The 12,820-nt window shown below is 25.8% G+C and overlaps 1 protein-coding gene across 1 annotated transcript in view; it reads right to left on the bottom strand.

Moving 5' to 3' along the window:
- Nucleotides 1-12,820, bottom strand: part of LOC132917984 (transcription termination factor 3, mitochondrial) — a 235,294-nt gene that overhangs the window by 122,073 nt on the left and 100,401 nt on the right. The window lies entirely within an intron of this gene.

Here is a 12,820-nt window from a genome sequence, read left to right as displayed (position 1 = left end):
CTTTCTTCTCGTGTAGGTTAAAATACTATAAAATTATGTACCTATTTAACCACACAATAATAATAATAATGATGATGTGTATGTACGTGCTGCTGCTGCTCTGGCGAGTTTTCACCGAAAACAGTGGTCTTCATCATCATCATCATTATCATCAATATCATTGCCACCGCAACGAGAGACAGAAAAAAAGAACGAACAATATAGTATATTGATTAGTCTTCTATTGTAGGACCATAACATAAAATATAATAATTATAATTCTTGATCATATAATATATTACCTAAATATCGTTGTACATCCGGTCAGCCAGTCGCGTGCGGCAATATATTTACATAACTATTTATAAATAATATAATATTGGTCAGACTGTCAGAGACTATATTATTATACATTATACATACATATAAAACCTGATCTGTATATAATATTGCGAAGGTGTATACCGTGGTCCACGGTCCATGGATAAGATGTCGAAGAAGTATTTTAGAAAATCACAGATATCAATAGATAACTATAATATGTGTATAACATCATAAATAATATTGAACTTGTAAATAGTTATATTGTATTCAACAACAAAGTATAAAAGGTTAAAACATTTTTTTAAAAGTATAAGTGTAATTTGTTACTAAGATATATCTTAACACTTGGTTATTAGTATGTCTGAGACCACAAAAAAAATAATGTATAATCAAACATTGTGATGACGAAAATAGTTTAATGTGTATAAACTGCTTATTCACAATGAAAATGTCACATTTACCATTTGTATACTTACTATTATCGTTTAGTTCCTCATAAAAACGCAATACATTTTTTGTCAACCAAGTTCGGATGGTATTAACTATTTACTAATTTACTATATGTATCTTATCATGTATAGATAAAAATCAGCTCATCTTCTGTTTAATATGAGTTGTAATTTGTATTTATTTTCTTGATGTTTTTTAACTCTAGTTTTAGCAACAGATTTTGTCGAATAATTACTATCGTGACAAAACTATAAATTATGTTTGAGAAAAATTAAACCGCAATAAATTCATTAGATTGACATAAATTATAACTTCAACATTCAACTTTCACGTGCCTCTTATTGTGCATATCAGCATATCCACTAAGTTGACACTATGACATTATACTATAGTATATCATCATTGATGATTCATCAATATAAAATTAATACAAAAATATGTGTATAGAATAAGCGAGAGGTTACCGATTAAATACTAAAATACCTCTTATTTTTTTGGCATTGTCAAAAGTTTATATTTTTTAAACAATTTTAAAGTGGAGCTACCATATTGAATGGACTTGAAATTTTTTTCTGCTGTTGGACTTGTACCCATGAATTTAAAAAGACATGTTTGAATGACGTTGGAATATCAAATAGAAAGAAAATTGGTGATTCGCTCTACTGTTTCGTAGGTTTCAAATAAACCTCGCCATTGAGTAGGTCACGGATTACCGTGATTATACGAATTATCCATGTGTTTCATTTTAATTCAAAATAGTACTTATGTCTGTGTGAAGTTTAATTTCCGCATTGGATATTGAAGCTATCTGAGGAACTACGCGGGTGTGTAAGACTGAAAATAAAAATATCAATCGCCCAAAAGAGATTAAGACTATATAACATATACTTGTATGTTGGTTCGTCCTACTCCGGTTCAATGTATTCAATCAACTCTATACATTTACATATTCATATATTATAATGGTACACTCGCGTAAGTCGATTAATTAATTGTATCGGACGAATATAAAACGACGGCAGTAAGTTGTGGTGGTCATGCCGTTATTGTACACGCGAAACAGGCAATAATATCTAGAATAATAATATAGAATAACAATAATAAATAATAATATATAATATTGTAACGATTGCGTCTAGTTGTTGCCGCTAGGCGACAGGTTAAATGGTCCGCGGACGACAGGGGATAATAATTATTGTAATATTATATATATTATTATCGTGGTACTTGTGTTTTATACCGATGAGCACGTCGCGGTATCGTATAATATAGTAAACACGCGACTTGATGAACATCGGATAATAATATGATACGTCATTCTATACCTACAACGTCTCTTGCAGATTTACTGCGCGCTTTTACACACAGCGTATAACTGTCTTAGGCATATGGCGGTGTCGTCTTCGTGTATGGTCGAATTTCATTATTTATAATATTGCATATAGATAGTATATTAAATACATATCAAAAAGGTATATACTATATACCTACGATAGCGATTCAAGTGTGCGTGACGTGTTCTATTTTTTCCTCGTCGAACGAATGGAAGAGAGGTGAGTAGGTGACACAGAGCACCGACGGGGACGTGCTTGCCTCCTCGCACCCTCACCACCTCCCACGCATCGAGTTAACGAAATAAACGTTTATATATTATAGTGTTATACACTTTATAGTTATACATATTAAGATATATATATATATATGTTGGTACACGAATTCACTATATTATATTATTTTACTTTCTCGTGTAAAAACTATTGTTTCAAGACAATAAACATTCTCCAAAAATTCCACGTAAAATATATTTTTTAAAATTAGGATGTACGTTAGGCTATTATATATATATATACTATTATACAAACTATATGTTGTATTATTAGGTATATTGTATGGTGTATACATTGTTATTGTGGTTCTCCAATAGAGTATGTCAAATTTGCGGAATTCACGATAAAATACTTAGAGTTTTTGAAATGAAAATTTTTTAGCTTCTCGTTCAATTCTTTATGACAAACTTATTTTTGAAATTACAACTTTTTGTCACGATTATACAGAATTATAAGTCATGAAAGTTCTCACTTATGATTTTTTTTATTATGTATAATATTATATAAATATATATTTTTATTCAAAAAAGAGAAACATTTGATATTGGTACGAGTAGATTCTAGCCGTTTTAGGTCTTATAATGATTATAATTCCCTATTTTATATATGCGTAACCATAATCATCATACACACAAAGGTTGACATTAACTAATTAAATACAATAAAACTTCCATACAACGAATAAGCAACAAAAAAAATTGGCAACATGGAGGAATTCGTTAAATAGAATTACATTTTATTTAAAAATGAAGGTCATAGTTCTTAAAAATATTTTGTTAAACAGAAAATTTCGTAAAATGGAAGTTCGTTATATGAAAGTTTTACTGTAGTTATTTATATTTTTGACGTATTGACTTGAGTATACTCAACTATATATAGTTAGTTAATTTTCTAATAATCTTATTAACTTAACTACCTAGTGAAAGTATCCATCCATTATAATAATATATTTAGTTTAAACCATATTGATTATACTTATACATAACTGTAGTCTATAAGTAACTATAGTTACAATGAATTACCTAGATAGTTTATTATTTTTATATTAATATAGGTACATACAATGATTTTAAATAAATAAATAAATATTACTTGATATGATTAAAAATCTTACACCATTAAATTAAGTTGTTATATTAACTGAACCACTACAGCAGTAAGGCATTAAGGAGAAATAGTTTAAATTATATTTTTAAAAAAATATTTAATTATTATACAAAAACATTAATAAACAAGTTACACAAATACAGTTACACAATCACTGTTTGAACTACGTTGTATGTAATTTTAAAAAACTGATTTAATTTTTTTAACAGTTAAATAATATATTATCATATTAACTTAAAAAAAGGTAGAAGTCAATATAATATTATATTGCATAATGTATGAAAGATATTATTGCCTATTAATATATTATAATGTAACGTGACTTAAAATAATATTTTACACAATCATATTCAAGTTATGGGTAATTCATTTCAAAAAATCGTAGCAAAACATTCATGTTTCCACGAAAATATTTGAGATTTCTTCATTAATTAATTCAATACATTATAATTATAAGTATAGTTGATTATTTAAAAAATAATATTGTACTTGTCATTATGGTACAATGATACTAAAAAAAATAATTATTTATACATATTATATATAATACATTTTTCTTTTATCTAACAATATTAACAACTAATAAGACTAAAACTAATAAATAAGTAGTATTGTAATAACAAGAAAAATGGTCTAAGAACAAAGCTTCGTTCAAAACCGAACCGCGGACGACTATAATATAATATTGATACATGATTATTCTTTAATGTCAATTCCAATGACACATATTAATTAATAATAGATTTTGCATATAATGATTAATTCGTATATATGTTAAAGGAATTTTATAAGATACCTATAGGTCTTTTATAGAACATCAACTATTTATTAGTAGGAAAGGTATACGAAGATATATAATGAATAATGATTATATGAATTCCGCAGAATACTGAACCTCAAATAAAATTGATATAAAATTATACATTATACAAACATGGTCAGATAAAAAATTTGAAATGGCAGAAGTTGGTGCTACAGTACGAGTTTTTCAGTATCCGATCTAGAGAAAAATCACGGAGATGATCGACATTTTTTAGCTGTTGTTACAGAAGTAAACATAAAATAATACATTTATAGTAATTGAGTCATTCATATTTTATTATTTATGATCAGTTTAATATTATATTTCAGGCAACAGTCAATGGGTATATTATCGCCCAGATACCTACTATAGAAAGACTTTTAAAACTGTTTATTCAAGCCTTAATAGAACTCAATTCACAAAGAAAATTTAGTAACAATTTTCGAAGTATCTATTAATAAAAAATATATTTGTTTTTACGGACAATTGCAATCCAAAAGTTTGCAGAAACTAGACAAATGTTTGTAAATTGCACATGCAAGACAAAATGTCGAAAAAAATAATATTTTGCGAAAAAACAATATTTTATGCAGTTAAAAATGTTATGTATCATTGTATCAACTGTATGCTAGCTGCAATAAATATATGTAAGTAATATAATTAAATATTTTATTGGATTAAACACGATTCAAATCTTTATACTTTACCTAACATAATAGCATTGGCATTTTAAATAATAGTATAGAACTATAGAATCCCTATAAAAATAATAATTTAAAATAAAAATACAATTTAATACTTTACCAAATAGTAAAAGGGATTATATAGAATGCCTATATATTCAACACTTTTCTATATTAAAACATTTTTATCTTTCCTGAAAACCAATAGGTATTATAATAGATTCATAATATGTTCCTATATACACGTATAGCTTCGCTACGCGATATGCGAAAAACCTGCAGTTATTGAAGTATTTAGATTTTTTATGTTTGTTTTCATCCGCCCGAAATACTCGTGTGAAAAATGATATAACTGGATGTCGTCGTTATGATATTCTATGACGAGTGAAGACACGCGATACCGCGATACGGTACATGTGTATAACGTGTTACACATAGGAAAATTATATATATTTAACGTACAGTGCTTTATGGTATTTATTGTAATAGAACAGTGTACGCCATTCGAAATGTGTACATGAAATATTACATATTATTGTTATGGCCCATATTCACGGAAGCAATACTAAACATTTTGGTGACGTGTTCGTCTCTAAAAAATTATGTGTTCACAGAAAAAAAAAATATATTCGCCTCTATATTACAGGACAATTACCGCCGCTATACGACAGTTGTACTTGTAAATATAATAATATCATTTATAACTAAATATAAAACGCGTATAGATATCACACTATCATGGTATCACGTGCAAAATAATATTTTTGATAAAGAGAACGTCATATCCACTTAATACATTTTTACGTCTTAAAAATATATAATTAATAAATTTGAATTTAACAGATTCAATTTTGTACAGTAACCTAATAATAAACCGGATTGACCAATTCAAACTTAAAGGTAGGAATATTATCTGTATTTTTATACGGCATATATACGATTTATACATTTTAAGGGAATTATACGAAAATTTTGAATTTGTAATATTGTACATAAGTACTAATAACTTGCTTAAAAATTTAAATATCATACAAAACACAGATAATGTTTTGCCTTTAAATTTGATAATAGGTCAATTCACTCTATTATTTAAGGTATTTTAAATTTAAACTGTTGAACACAAATTTACTGTCGTACATTTTTAAGAATGTACTCTTGCATACGGAACTAAAATCATATCATTGAATCGACAAAAATATTTTACTATGGATATAGAATAGATATATTGTGATCGTTTGATTTCCTAAGAATTATGTACAATTATTGCTATGGAGTGCCTAAAGATATATGGATAATATTAGTTCCAAATCTTGTTGTTTGAGAAACATTATTATTTAAGTTTGCCCAAAAACCCTTGTCGATACTGTGATTTTTTAAGTTATACTAATATCGTACTTAGTTCAACAATGTATTTGGTTTAGTTTTAATAATCGAATTATATTTTCCTGTAATCTCTTTAGCCTTTTAAGTAGGTAAGTTTAAAGATAATTATGCTGTCTTCGCTGTGTTCCAGTCTACTGTGTTATGACAATTTGATATTTTGTATGATACACAAATCACTGATTGGTGATCATTATATTACTTATTGATTATTACGCTTCATAGAAATAAAATGAAATGCTATTTCTTTAAATATTTAGCGTTGTTCTATAAATTATTTTTCAACAATTATTTAAAGATGGCAAACATTGCAAACTATATAGTCTATATATTATTATAACTAGTAAATAATAAATAATAGTTCCTCTACAATGGTAAAAGTGATTATTTATTTATTAATTAACAAAAATGTTTTTCGTTTAGTTTTTCATGACTTACCTCGTTTTGAACACATTTTGTGCTCGAAATTATTATTAATTATTAATTTAATATCATTATTATAGGTACCAGTTTCATGTGATACATTTTGCGCACGAACGAGTGTTTTCACGTATCATATTTAACACAATATTAAAAATATCTACCTACGTTCTGCTAGGAAAATAATTTGACCACAGAAGTTTGGTCACAGTTTTACGAGTCTACTATACCCACACGAGTAAGTGCAAAAAAAGAAAATTTTGTGGTTATAATATCACGTACATAAATTATTATTGACCGATATTTATACTTAATAAAAACAAATAATAAATACCAACTGATGTGTATCATTTAAAAAATACAATTTAAGATTTTTACTTAATTGCTATAAGTAGCTAGCAAAATTAGGTAAATCAAACACTGTAACATAATTCTAATTCAATTTTAAAATGAAAATTAACATTAATATTATTACAGTTAATATATATTACTATTTACTACGATAATAATAATTAAAATATTAAATAATAACATTTCGCTAGTTTTATAAACACAATTTATTACTTCATATCTATTTACTTATCCCAAGTCGATAAATTATTGTAATTATTTATAATTTTAATTATATTTTTTTTTATTTCATGTCAATAGTTTTTTAAAATTACTTACATTTTTTTAAAGAATTCTCTGATAGGTAAGTAATATTCGCATTTTAAATTGTGCATATATAAAATTAATCTGCTAAAAGTGTAACATTATAATATGAAATTGTATATCTTTAGCTTATAGAAGGACTATAAGGTAATATATTATACTTAATATTTATAAAATTAAATTTCTCATCGTGACACAAGACTGAGCTATGCATACAATATACAGATATTTTATATAGTAATACATTCAACTTTCTAAATTATTGAATTTATATTTAGGTTTTCATTTTAAAAAACTTGAATTTTATAATTTTTTTAATGCTTTTTTAAATTTTTACTTTGGAAGATGTAGGTTCTTATTCGATTATTTGTCACAAACAGCAGACTGCAAGAAATGGCAGAAGTTGATGGATATTTACATATATTGTAAACGAAAGCCTGTATAAAACAAAACAATACTTACGACATAATAAAAATTATAATAATAATATAATCTTCAATGATTTTCCCTAATATACTTTTATACTCTTTTCTCGTCACGCTTGAGTGCTTGACGTAGGACTTTAATGGAGACAGGCCGATGGATCAGTGAAAACACCGGAGAGCGGAGAGTGCAGTTTAATAAGGCTCAAGTCTAAGCGCTCACGACATTTATAAATTATAAAAAATAATAATAACAGCGTACCAACTTAAATAATACTCTGTATTCAAAAGAATAGAACTATTACCAGTCTACAGAAGTGATTGAAGAAACAGAGATTATGAATAACTATTTCCGAAAGAATGTTTAAACGAAGAATTTTTAAATGTTTAATTTAAAGATTTTTTTTAGTTTTGTTCGTTTTATAAAATATTTAAGCAGTTTTACATGTTTCAAACGGGTAATGGATTCTTGAAGATGATTTTTACATTATACAAAGACGATTACTTATGATTTCAAGTATTTACGTTAGGTACGTAATTTACAAATTAATAATTTGTTACATAATTGGTATATCTTACAAAAAAGTTAAATATTTCACAGTTCAAGCCACAGCCAATCGTAATAGATAACTGATTTATACTCATAGCTAACACATCAAAAGTATTGCATTATAATTATTATTTTTACATACGAATATCAATGCCACAATTTCTGACTTTAGCAATCACGTATTAAAAATACAATTTTATAAAATCTGATTTATGATTGACTATTAATAAATTAACGATACCTAATCAAAAATGATTTCACAAAGTCTATCAACCTACTGTTTACTCTCGTTTCTTAGGTAGGTACCTATTTGATGTTTTTATACGTACTTATATACAATTACTATTGAAATAACATTTATAAATTATAATATAATAATAAAGCTTGTGTGTGCCTATTTCATAGGCTAATATATAAGATATAAGGTATGTATATTAGTATATTAGTATAAAATGGGTTAAGCGAAATAATTTTAGTTATATAAAAAAATTATGTACGTTAAGTTGACGGCAAATCGATCGTTTATATTGTATTCTAAACCATAGCAACAAAATACCTATACAGTTTTTATAACTTTGACTTTTTATACATGTTGGTATATTTGTTAGTGGATAATGGAAAACGGTTCTCTGCATTATTGCAGTCTATTGCGTTCCACCGTCCAGATTGTCTAGTCTATGAAAAATACATATCACCATAATAGTCTATAGGACGTCGAAGAAAAAATGTTTTATCGTATTCGCCAGCGTTTTTTCTAAAAATAAAATGATAAACAAACGGAATTTATAAACTGAATTGGTTAACCTAAATAAGACTTTTTTATCATAGGTGCCGTAGATCCTATTTAGGAGATTATATACAGAACGTTTTTTAGCACCAAACAGACCTATTTATTATCGAATTAACCTACCGACGACATCGTGTGTGAGGGAGTTTCAATGATAAGAGACCTACACTGATTTAAACTTATCATCGTAGTTGGGAGTAATTGACAGGTACTAAGACCACGACTCGAATTTCCCACTGAAAATCTATCACGGCCGATATGATTATACTTTTACAGGATCAATAAGTAATCTTAAAAAATCAAAATTTGCCTACTACCTACTTTATAATATAAAGTTTATGTGTTTATAATGAAAATAATTTTTACAAAATATGTATTTTTATAATGAGATGTATATGATTGTTTTCTGCTATGGTTGATAATAGCACCTTATAAGTTATAATTTATGTATTTATATTTATTTAGTATACAATAATAGAAATATCTTAGAAATTATATAATAAAAAAAATTCTTGTGACCCATCAAAAATTGACTTGCGACCCTTAGTTTGAGTAACGTTGCATTAAAAAATACAATATTATGGCGAAAATCACCACTAAAGTTATTCTCTTATCAATGAAATAATAGTATTTATTAATAAATTTCAACATCTTTAAGTTGTTTTTTTTTTAACAGAGTAAGAAGTAAGAACATTTTAAGTTTGACCAAAACATAAAAATAATTAATAGATATAATAACGATTAATAAAATATTTAAATATGATATAATACACGGTAATACAATGGTACAAATAGAAACATCAAACAACTAATTATCATACTATCAGATTCGCATTATACATACAATATAAAAACTAAAAGTAGTTTTTAGGTGATTAATATTAACCACGTATTTTAATAGGTTTTTATATTTAATTTTAACATAAGATTTACAGTTTTTAATTTGGATTTGAACTTTATTAAATAAGTTAAAACCTGCTGGTGTAAAACATATAGTTAATAATATTATTGTAGAACACACATTCATATACTCATTATTGATAATTTACTACACTTACAAGCCTTCATGTAAACTGCCTTAAAAATAATCCGTCAAAATTGATACAGTTAGTAAAATGTTATACGTATAATATGATTTGCAATAATATTATTATGTGCTTAAGCAGACGCTTTATTTGAGAGAGTGAATGTGAATTAACACCTGTTTTTTTTTTAATCTGCCTAAAATAAAACTAAATCGCTTAATGCGTTTTAAATTTGATATTGAGTCAGCATTTCATATAAAGATTTTATTATATGACACAATGTTATCGCTTGTAAAAATTACAACCACAGGACACATGATCTTACAAGTCGATAATAACAAAACTGATAATTCTTCATCAAATTGTCAAAAAGAAAAAAAGTCTAAAAATTGCATTCCTAGTGAGTTGTTTGTTGTTATAAATAGATTATATTGTCTTTAACTACTGTATATATATTATATTTGGTAAACATATACTACTATAACCTATGTTTATCATATTTGATGTACTAAATGTGTATTCAATCCCATGATATATAGAAATTCATTATGTTTTGTCCAAAGCTTTTAATATTTTAATATTTAAAAAAGTCAGTTGTTATTATTTTTTTATTATTGATTAATAAAAAAATTAAAAAAAATTAAAAAAAAACCAACTACAATATTAAGATGTTTAAAAATGTAAGTTAAATAAAAAAAAAACTTCTGACATAATGTTATGATTGAATATTATTTATTATACTATTTGCATAATATTTTATGCTGTATAAAAACAGCATATTATTATATGGTTAGGTAAAATGTATTGCGTTTACACATACATTTACGGCACAACAATATAAACTAGCGCGATATCAGAGGTAATGCATTATTAATAAAAAAAACAAACTCTTACACCTCATAAATTAGTCAGATTATAGTTTATTTTTTATTTAAAATATGATTATTTTATCAGGTTACATTGGGCTCCAATTTTATTAACTCTATTTTTGAAGTTATAATAAACAACTAAATATTCACAAATAATTGAGTATTTGTCTGGTGTTATTTAAAGTTAAATAAAAAATCGAAGACTAATGTGACCTGAATAATGTTTTCCTCAAAACTAAAAATCAAACTATTATACAAGATCGGTTTTCCTGTTAAATCATTTTTAATCGTTGAAACATTTTGATTTAGTTTCCCCGGAAGGTCTGTTGTATCTAGAAATTGTCTACACTTTGCTCCTTAATAAATAGCCTATTCCGACAAAATGAATAATATTTAATTAGTCAAATGTTTTTGTCATACATACTTTAAGTTTCAACTGTTGTGTTGATATCATTCATGATTTATCGAATGTAAAATCTATCTTAGCAATTAATACTCCAATTTACCATCAATCACTATTCAGTTGTCAGTTTTGTCAGCTTGTCACTATCCGGCGTTGGATAGAGTCGCGTAGCAATGTTATCACTTCATCAGGACAATTTTTCAAATACTAATCATTACAAAAATCAGTTATATGTGTAAAAATGTAAGCTTTGTACAAAGTGAGTTAATTAGCTAACCGTGCTCAGTATAAAATAATTTATGTAACAAAATAAAAATGTTATGAAAAAAATATTTTGAAAATCTTTAACTTAATATGCTTTATTCGAAACCATCAGAGTTATGAATTTTTTATAATTATTGGGTAATTAATAGGTTTTTCTATTAATTCATGTACTAATTTTTAATTGTATTTTTTCCCTTTTTTATAACTTATCTACATTAAAAAAAACTATTAATTACTATATTTCATATGACTGGATAGTGGTTAGGTACAATTAATATCGTATTTAACTTAAAAAAACATACAACACAATAAATACAACAGTATGGCTTGCATTAAAATTAAACATTATTGAGTTTAAAGGTATAGAAACCGGTAATTTTTTAAAAAGCAAATATCTAGGAAATTTAGTTACGTGGCTTGGTGCCGTACAGAAGTACAGCAGGCTGTATGGAAAAATTAACTCAAAGTTTATCAAACCATTCTTCTATGTTAACCAAAAATGTTTTTTTACGAAGTATGATCACACGCGAGAATAGTCGAATTTGATCTTCTTTTTTTTTTTATGAATTATTTGAGATTATTTATTTATGTCGCATTGAATTCATATTTTTAAACTTAATTATTAAATAACTCCAGAAAAATACAATTAAAATATACAACAATTTGTAATTATTCAGATTTTATTACGACTTAATAATATTCTAAATAAAATAGAGTTTTTTTCAATTAAAGTACAATGCAACATGTATAATATTATTATCTTTCAAATAAAAATAAATTATCAAAATTTGACTATTTTACAAGGCGTGGACATTTTTCTATGAACCAAGTTTTGACTATGAATATAAAAATTAGTCGGTTCAGATATTATATCTTTAACATGCTTGTTTCTGAGACACTTTACTCTTAAATTTTATGGATTCAACAAATACTGCGTTTAACTGTTTTGGAATTAAAACTAGGACCTACCTAGTTTGATATAAATGGTTCCTATATATTGTAATGTCTGGATGAATTTAATATATAAATTGTATACATAACTAGATATAATAAAAGCTATACATATATTTTTAGTATTAACTATTAAGTGTATA

This window comes from Rhopalosiphum padi, chromosome 1 (genome assembly GCF_020882245.1).
Source record: "Rhopalosiphum padi isolate XX-2018 chromosome 1, ASM2088224v1, whole genome shotgun sequence".
Taxonomy (NCBI): domain Eukaryota; kingdom Metazoa; phylum Arthropoda; class Insecta; order Hemiptera; family Aphididae; genus Rhopalosiphum; species Rhopalosiphum padi.
This window is presented reverse-complemented; position numbering and strand designations above follow the sequence as displayed.